This window comes from Branchiostoma belcheri, unplaced genomic scaffold (genome assembly GCF_001625305.1).
Source record: "Branchiostoma belcheri isolate BF01 breed outbred unplaced genomic scaffold, Haploidv18h27 scaffold72, whole genome shotgun sequence".
In the NCBI taxonomy this organism is placed as follows: domain Eukaryota; kingdom Metazoa; phylum Chordata; class Leptocardii; order Amphioxiformes; family Branchiostomatidae; genus Branchiostoma; species Branchiostoma belcheri.
The window spans coordinates 129,371-139,846 of NW_017804376.1; positions in this window are offsets into that span (position 1 = coordinate 129,371).

Sequence of the window (10,476 nt, forward strand, 5' to 3'; positions counted from 1 at the left end):
TATGTAAAGGTCCACTTTTTGGTCCACGTTTTATGTAAAGGCCCAAGATTTTTCTTGAAAAGATGGACTGGAATCGTAGAAAAACTGCTCCCTTTGCCATTGAATAAAAATTATCTTTGATTTTTTTCTTGGAAATCCTCTCAAAAATGCACGAAATGCCATTTTAGAAGGTTCATTTTTCAAAATTTTCCGGGGGAGCATGCCCCCGGACCCCCCTAGGAACCTCGCGCCTTCGGCGCTCGAGGTCCCCTCAAGCAGTGGGAAGAACCCCCCCATTCAAAATCCTGGCTACGGGCATGTACCCGCTCAAAAATTCTGGCCGTACCCGGAAATTCGTGCCGTACCCGCGAAAATTTCAATCCGTACCCGGCGGTAATTCGTGCCGTACCCTGTACTTTTTCGCCGTACCCAATTGTGGATATCGCTCAGCCCCGGTGCGTAGTCCATGTAGATGCGGTGGTGGTGTTATGTTTTGCTGTCTCATTTATTAAAAAAGTACATACAAAATCAACACATATGAAGAAGACTTGTTATGATTGACCATCCATGTTAAGACATGGAAATATTTTAATGTAAACATTCCGAATTTGATCGGGGTCATTTTGAAATCCTCGCGTGGTTTCAAAGGGCTTACGGAAATCAATAAATCTACTGACTCATTTTCCAAAGGTGACTGGCCTTTTCGGGAAAGGCCGGTCTATTGCTATTTTGTTGGCTTAGAAAGCAGCCTTGCGGCCCAAATGATACTGGAATCTGAAATGAGGATCATGTATTTAGGGGACAAATATGTACGAAGGTTAAGAATTATGTCGACCAACTTGCTTAGAAAACTTTTTCAGTCGCAGTTCTTTGCGTTGAAAGGATAATCTCTTTTCGAGTAATTTCGATGACATGTGCCAAAATTTCTAGATATTTCCACCTCCATTCCTGATACGTAACAAACAAACAAACTATCGCGAGATGTTCATATCTCGCGAGATGTTCAAAAATGTTGATATGGTCACGGCCATTCGGCAGAACGTATTGCGCATGCACGAGACCCTTATGCTATTGTACACAGCGCTTCGGCAGAACGTCTCTCTTTCAATGTTGTATTCGCGTATCTAAGGTTGATATTCCGTCTATAGTTTTCAGTAGATGTTGTGTCGGGAAAGATATCGTCTCCAACGGGCAAAATTCTGATGCAACGTTGATCACACATCCAAGGAAAACCGTAAAAGAAATAAAAACGATTTTAAAAGCCTGTATCAAAAAAAAAATTTTTAAGCGCCTGGGGGTATTCGGTCACTCTACCTTCATGCTAAATCCCATGTCATTTGGCCCCAAAAATGAACTGCAGCCATAAAAATCCGAGTTTCGCGCAGACGCAATACGTTCTACAACTCCAAACAGTACGTTGTAAACAACCAATCAGAGACAATGAAATGGTCGTGACGTCTACTGTCACTTTCTAACTCCGAGAAGTTTGAAATCCACACAGCAGGAAAAGTTTTGGAAGTGGATTACGCTGCGTACTGACCCACTGGATCAGGCAGCAGAGTACCAGAATAGATTACTAGCCTCTCCTCCCTCTTATAATCCCCTTAATCCATCCCCAGACCCCGGCGGCAGCCAACCGTACAGGCCGGCGAGTTCTGAATGCGTCTGTAGTGCCAGCCAGGGTGCAGTTGATGTGCCCATTATATGCTTCATCAGCGAGGGGCACCGTCTGTGATGAGGGGTCGGGCCCCCTGTCTGTCTGCTATCAGATCAGAAAACATAGCCATGAACCACATGGCTATGAAGCAGAAAGACTCATACATCACGAGATGACACAACTAGTCCCACGCTTCTCAAGCTATCACATTTCAACAGCAGACTTATATTTTACGGTGAGTTCCCTCGGCTGTCGCCCCCGTCAAGGCGCAGAGTGACGTAGTGTGCTCGCCATTGGTCGCACCAGACGCGGGTATTGGCTGCGGAACTGATCGAAGAAAACAGTCTCTTCGGCGATCGATAACGATTGTTCCGTAAAAATAGAGAGGAAAGGGGCACCAAATGGCGGTTGGGCGTAGATATTGTTTGTCATCTATCTGTGTGTATTCATTTTGAGCGCAAAAGTCTAAGTACTACTAGAAAGGTAACATTTGCAAAGCAAATGCATAATGTTTACCTTCGCATATGGTCTGCTCTAAATGTTTACTCAAACACATTCATATATATAGTCAGAAAGGAGTCTAAATCCCTTCTGCTGTAAAATTGCAACATAATGTAACCCAACACTAGTGATCATGGTAACAGACAGTCTGGTTCAGGTCATTGACCTTTTTGGTTTGGAGAAGAAGAGGAAACGTAGCAAAAACAATGTTTTCCTTCGGTAAACATAAAAATAGCAAACGATGCTGTGGTGAGTTATGAGCGATCCATAGTACACCGCCCAGATTTTTGTAATAAAACAGACCCGTCGCCCTCAACTGTCTCCATGATAGAACCCTGTTCCATGTGGCAATAAGGCACAATGTGAATGCCAACAATTGCAGAAACGGCGGACAATACATAACACATGGCAACAGATCAATTAGAGGTTTGTTCGTAATGCATGGATGTGAAAATGCTGCTTCACTACTGTTAATTAATGATAACATCCTGTATGTGATTTAACCCTCTCAGTACCACGTTCCGGTAAGATATAGATTCACAACCGGACAGAGATACCAAAGGGGTTACGGTATAATCCATAGTGGCTGCAAGGTTTGCTTCTACTTCCAAAACGGTGCAATATATGAAGAACCACAATCATTCGTAAAATGTGATGCCTCAGTGCTTCAAAATAGTCAAGACCATAAGCATTGAAATGATAAAAAAGCAATGACAGAAGTTACCCAACTATAAGTGTCAAGGTCGAGCTTGTGTTAGATAACTTTCCCCTCAGCCAACATCAGCTAATAACACGCAACCATCAAATCACAGTTTAATTCTCTTGGCTCGGTGCACTTCCTCTGCCCTTGTCAATTCGCCAAATAGTCAAGACCATAAAACATTGAAATGATAAAAAAACAATGGCAGAAGTTGTCCAACTGTAAGTGTCAAGGTCGAAGTTTTGTTAGATAACTTTCCTCTCAGCCAACACTCAGCTAATAACACGCAACCATCAAATCACAGTTTAATTCTCTTGGCTCTGTGCACCTCCCTTGCCCTTGTCAACTCGCCAAATAGTCAAGACAATAAAACATTGAAATGATAAAAAAACAATGGCAGAAGTTGTCCAACTGTAAGTGTCAAGGTCGAAGTTTTGTTAGACGACTTTCCTCTTATCTAGCCAACTGTCAACCAACACTCAACCATCAAATCACAGTTTAATTCTCTTGGCTCGGTGCACTTCCTTTGCCCTTGTCAACTCGCCAAACCTTTTCCACCGCCAGTTTCCTGTGCCGTTTGTTATCCTGGCCGGTAAAACCATTTCAAACGACTATCCGATCACGACGCACGTTCAATCCAATCAGACATCCTACTTCTGACCTTTAAGTAACGCGGGTTTCAATGATAAAACTCAAATAACGTCACAAACCTCAAGATTTTTATTATCTTACCAAGGGTTACACTGACCTGTCTTTTATCTTCATACGAAAATGACATTAACGTTCACTTGCTCTCTCAGACACTTTTTGCCCACTTTTTGCCCAATCAGTTTTCCTCGGCAAAAGCTGTCGTACACTACAAGATTTCCTTACCGATCCCAAGGGACATGGACGCGGCAGAGACAATATCAGGTTTGACATTACCCCTGACCTAGCCTGCTTTCCCAGACACTTATTTCAGTATGTGGGTAAAAGGTAAAGGCAAAAAAAGCCACATAGTCTTTTTGTGGGTAAAAGGTAAAGGCAAAAGAAGGTCACATAGTCTTTTTTGAGGGCGAAGAGGCAGTGGGTTGTTAATCTACTGTGGTTTGGACATGATATTGAAAGGCGGAGCCCATCCCTCTCCTTATGCTGAGGTCACAATTCCCTCACGGGGCCCGGCCGGGCAGCTTTTGGGAACGAAATATACGATATAAAAGACAACAAAACACAGAAAAGTTCCTAATAACAATCATGGCAACTATTTCTGTATATTCCTGATATGAAATGTTAAATTTTCATTCATACAAACAGCCCGGCCGGGCCCCGGTTTGGAAATGTGACCTAAGCATTACACAGCCTTTTACCTCCCCAACCGAATTCAGGTACTCATTTACACCCGGGTGGAGTGAGGAACATCGTGCATTTCCCAAGGACACGACGTCAAGTAAAAAATGCTAGGAATCGAACTCGTGACCGTTCGATCTCTGGGGGTCACCGACAACACAAATCCATCCACGAGGAGGCAGTATATGCACCACCCAAATAATAACCAAAAACTTCCGGCAATTGTGGGCAGGTCAATTTTGTCCCTATTACCCGAATAGGCGTGTGGTGTTCCTATTAACTGAATAGGCATGCCTTGATAACAAAGCTTAACTCCAATCTTTCCTACAGAGTGTAATCACAGCGTTATGGTCTAACCTCCTCCCAAAGGGTGATCGTCAAATCAGCTTCTTGACCTTCGTTGGCGAGGCAATCAAAGGGGGAGGCTTTTCCGAGTTTGGCGGCGCGCGTCCTTTGTTGTATCTCATGGGCCATCAGTATCCTCAGGAAGAAAAGGCTTGTCTGATCAAGCGATAGAGATTCGATTTGCCGCCGTTCAACTCGCATCAAATTCTTTCATCAGTTGTGTGGCTTTTACGATTGCACGTTGCGATTTAAAGGCGTCCAGTGCAGTTTATAGGCATTGGAAACACGATTTTTCAAAGCCAATATTCTAGTCATTTATCTACATACTGAGTTGAAACTATACACGGTCCCAATGTATATTGACCCTTCTGGAGCAATATTTTAACATATGGAAACATTTTAACATTCTGACGGAAAATGGTTAGTGGAAGGGCCCTGGGCTGATTTTTAGCGTACCGCCCAGAAAATAAAGGAATCATCTTTGAGGCTTGTTTCTGCAGTTTTAAATGCCCAAAGTATGAAATACTGATTGAAATGTGCTAATGTGAAACAATATTTGTCAATATCACAAAGTTTTCCGTATTCAGAATATTTCCAGTTTTGCCCTGACATTGCTTGAACTACGACCAGTCCAAGAAGTTGAGGCGTTGTACAAGCCAAACTAAAACTAAAATGTCAACTCAACCAAGGAATTTGGGAATCAAATAGGCTTGCTACAACCTGGATTCGTCATTAAGCTGATAGAAAAAACGCGACTTTAGCTTTGTACCATCCAGGTAAAGGAATGTTTGTGGCCACATTGGACGTAAATATACGAGCATTCCATTTCCGGGGAATAAGCCATATGAAATTTCACGCAACATTAAGAACCACATTTGAAGCACCGGTGCAATTTTTCTAGGTCATAAGATCATGCACCTTTTCCGCATTTTACCTCCAACTCCTGTTCAGTGGCTATTTATAACCTCGATTTTTTGTACAGCATCCAATGCTATTTCTGGGTGGCAAAATTGGAAATATTCTGAATAAGGCAATCTGTATGATATTGACACATACTGCCCCACATTAGCACATTTGAATCAGTATTTCATACCTTGGGCATTTAAAACTGCAGAAACAAGCCCTATATTTTCCGGGTGGTACCCTAAAAATCAGACCAGTGTCTTTCCAGCAACAATTTGCGGTCATAATTTTCCGCATTTATGTTCCACGAATGTCGATTTACACTAGCATAGTATTGTTTCAACTCAGTATGTAGATAAGTGACTAAAATATTGACTTTGAAAAATCTGGTTTTCAAGCCCTAAAAACTGCATTGGGTGCCTTTAAGATAGGATCTGACAAAAATGCACTGTTGTTTTAAGGAGGCATAGTACAGGTAAGTCACAGTAGTCAGTACAGTAAAATACTATTATTTCGTATGTAGAGCGTATTTCTAATTTGAAAAACAAAACTTGACATATCAGAGTCCGCTGCATAACCTAGATAGTAAATAGTACAAGTCACAAAATTAGGTCTCTCTGTATGTGTAATTTCCCGAGGGGTTTTGAGGTGGATGAATTGTCGAATCCGCCAGATGAATGACCGCCCGGTCCTACGGAATCCATCGGACACCCGGTCACATCGCCGCGGCTGGATAATGACCACGGCCCGCCGGAGACAGATGACCGAACATACCCTAATGTTTCCTTATCCGGTCTGCTGAACACATAACTTATAGGACCTCACGTCGTGCTTTATGTCTTCAAGCAACTCTGGAATTTTAATTCAGGTATCGAGAATCGATCCATAAGATGTTCCGGGGGGAAAAAGGAAGGGTTGTCAGTAAAAGTGAGATTGTATCAGGGCGATGTTTTAACAAGGCACAAACTGCCCAATTTGATTTTTTTTCTCTGTGTGGAAAGGATACTAACAGGCTGAGAAATCCCGGATCATTAAAATATTGGAATACAAAGTTTCTCTACTTTGAAAGGCAAGACCATTACTATACATGACTTTTATCATCTGTATCTGTATAGCCGGTATAACCGCCCTTTGGCGTCACACACCAGCTTCACAGGCACGCTTCGCTGAGGCAGATAGAGACATTACACCGAACGACTTGTTACACACAATCTTTGTAGATTTAATTGCAGGAGTTGTTTGAAGCTTTTTATTTATAAATCCAGTTTGTGTATTTTTGTCTAAGGCACACATACCGAGATAACCGATAACCGTTGCAAATAGATGAATCCTAAATGTTTACTATCCGTGTGCACGCAATTCTGAGGCATGTTCGCCTGTTGCCGATTTGGGGCAGTAAAAAATACCATTTACAGATATCGGCTCATATAATGTACAATTGTGCTGCACAGTTTGTGGCCCACCGGAGTAATACTGTATTCATTACTTATGATGGGGACAAATCAGGCATAAACTAAAGGTATCGAGGATGCTCATCCTTCATTTAATTTTTATTACCTCCGAGTACGGAGGTATTGTTATGTTTACCGGAGGAAAACATGTTGTTTTGCTAAGTTTCCTCTTCTTCTTCTTCTTCTTCTTCTTCTTCTTCTCCAAACCAAAAGGGTCAATGACCTGAACCAGACTGTCTGTTACCATGGTAAGTAGTGTTGGGTTGCATAATGTTGCAATTTTATAGCAGGAGGGATTTCGACTCCTGTTTGACCATATATGTGAATGTGTTTGAGTAAGAATTAACAGAGCAGACCATATGAAAAAAGTAAACATTATGCATTTGCTTTGATTGTGTGAGTGTTTGCTTGTCAGTTTCGGTGGGTAGGGAATTCCTAATACTACAGACTACGAACTAAAAGTTCGGACACAGAAAATTAAGTCCCAGAAGCTGGCCGCGAGCCAAAAAGTCGTTGGCGGGCTACCAGTGGAAAAATCCATAGAGCTAAAAATTCACAATGATAAATAAAACATAAAATTCACCAAAGCTTTCACTGAGGTATAAAATCTCCGATTTCGTGCTGTGTGTGTTATTGTGTGTGGTGTTATTGTTTAAATTATTGTTTTTCTGCGTGAATACACGACATGCCTTGCTCTCTATATGCTCTCTTCACAGAAATAGACCCAATATCGGAACATGAAATTTTAAAGGTTTTACAGCAAACAACCACACAATAAAATACCGCATATACAAGTATCTGGATTCCAGTTTTACATTGGGCCCCACAGGGGAAACGTATTGATCGAAAGACAGCTTCTCCATGAAAATGTTACAAATCGTCTTTGCCCGCTCGATGGCACAGACGAACGTTGTGCGAAGTAAGAATGCGTGAACTGCAAATATAAGCATCTCTGAGAATAGAAGACCTACAATGTATCTGTATCTTTATCTGTATCTGTATAGCCGGTATAACCGCCCTTCTGCGTAACACACCAGCTTCACAGGCACGCGGCGCGGTGGCAGCTGGCTATATTACACGGAACGACATGTTACACCTAACCATTGAACATCTAACTCTACACATTGTTTAAAGCTATCTAGTGATAATGCCCCTACGGTACTTGGTGACAGCGAGTTCCACTCTGCGATAGTTCTAGGAAAGAATGAGTTTTTGAACACCTCAATCCTTGGTTGATAACTCTAGTACTTGAAGGCATGACTATTTATTGTTCTTTTCTGAGCTGGTATTAGGTATTTAGTAGTCGGTACGTCCACCAGTTTATTAGTCATTTTAGTATCGAAGTACCAGTATCACTTCAGCTCTCGTTTCATTTGGCTATCTCTTAACTAGGTTTTATCAGTTACGAAATTATTATTACATAAATGGAAAGCGAATTAATATATTGAAGGCCAATGCTCTTGGTTTATGTGGCCCCTGTGGACTAATATGATATAATAAGATGAACGACCATTGCCACTTGGTTTTCGGCCGAATGCCTGATGAATGAAATTGATGCCTAAAGACGACTCATAGACTGGATATAACCAGATTTGGCATATTTTTCACCGTTGAAGTTTCCAGTTGTTATTCCAAAGTCACTCCAGATGACCGGGTTGATTCATTAAGCGAGGGCTTAGACAGGAAGTACGTTGACCTGGGGAAACGGATTGACGAATGGATTTCATTTCTGAACGGCCATATCGACGGAACTAATCTCACAAAAACCCATCTACAATCTGCACTTTGCAGGCGAATTTTCTAGGTAAACAAGTTAAAAACTTGCAGTTCTGCAGGCAAAATGGATTCTAGAGTTAAATGTTGTGCTGTGAATCACCGAGATTGTGTTCAACTTTCAACGTTGTGCCAGTTATGCAACATCATTTGCGACTTAAGCTGGATGGCTGCCATTATCTGGTGTGTTACGCCGAAGGGCGGTTATACCGGCTTTACAGATACAGATATACTGTATACTCGGTCTTCTGTGGGCTGATATGTTATTCCCACATTGTCGATCATGTGCACTCACACCTGCAAACCCATCAGAAGTGGTCTGGAAATACACGCTTCTCTAAGAATAAGTACCTTCTAATTTTCTCGATCTCCGGTTCCAAATCACTACATTTTGCTTCCATCGATATTCGGTATGATTTGGCATCCACTCAAGTTGATTTTACAAAATTACATATAATATTACACCGGTCTAAAAAACTCTAAATGTTTGCAAGTACGATGGTTACATATTTAGTATCCTGGTGGTTTATGACTTTTTTCTCCGAAGTGTTGATTGAAGATTGAAGTGAATAGTTTGTGCAAAAGGGCGGTTGGTTGAGTATCAGGCTGACGTATCTTACAGTAACTTGATTTACATGATTATACGAAGTTACTCCTACAGTACAAGATTCAAATCTTGAAGATTCCTGGAAAAGTTACGATTTTCTTAAGCGGCACTTTGTACCCCAGCTCTCCAATACAGAATATCGTCTTAACAATTTAAGCGGAGACTAGGTATTCATTTCGCGTGGCATTGACAAATAAAGGGCTTTGCGTAGAGAAGAATCGAAGGTTTCGGTTCGTTTAAAGAGCAATATAAGGTAGCAATATTAGCTCGCTTTGGGGTATACAGAGCTATAGAATGTCGTTGTGCTTGGTGATTATATCTGCTATGTGCTAGTAGCGGTTATATTGTCATTGAAAGGATTACATTACAGACACACTAAACCTGTAACAGGGCAATTTCCTCCTATTAATCCAGGCGTCTATTTGGCAACACGGGGGAGAATATAAATCGGTATTGACCGGCTCCGACGGGATGGCACGGTGGTGTCTACCTGAGGCCACAGCAAGTCAGTTTTATGGATGACATCCATCGCAGACTCCAAATTCAATGCGATAGGGCGAAAAAAAACAAGGCGGGCCAAAAGAACAATATTCCTACATTTTTAAATTTTTGACATCATAAACCTTGTTAAACAAATGATACCTATTTTGTACAAAGTTTTCTGTCAACCATTTCAACATCTATTTCTCACTGAATTGATAAATAAGTTTGAAAAATAAAAGTTTTCAATCGTTGTACAAACGGTTTTGATTCAGTGGAAACATCACATATACACAGCCACCATTACATATAAAAGGAATGAAATACATTACTACATCAGAGTAAAAGACAAAACATTAAATCAGAGCCTCTTCTTGTCTCCTTTCTTCATATTTATCTGCCATGCACGTCCCGGCATGGCAAGTTGGCAACAGATATCTTTACCTATTTACGGCATGTTGACCACTGTCAGAGGGCAACAAAATTTCATGTTTTTTGCGCGCTGATGTCATCCATATAAATTACTTGTTGTGGCCTAAGATGAACCTGACAAATCCCGGCCCGACACGCCGCACTGCGCGCCTCCCAGCTCTATGTCCTGATTAATTCCTTCAGCTTGCCTAATTCTCATCGCATGCTCTTGTGGACGAGTGGCCGTCAAAGCGCAGTCAGATGTGCACATGAGAAGTGGCCTTAGGAGCTGCACGGGGTAAACCAGGGTGCCGCACAGGGCCTGCGGGACGGCGGCACGAAC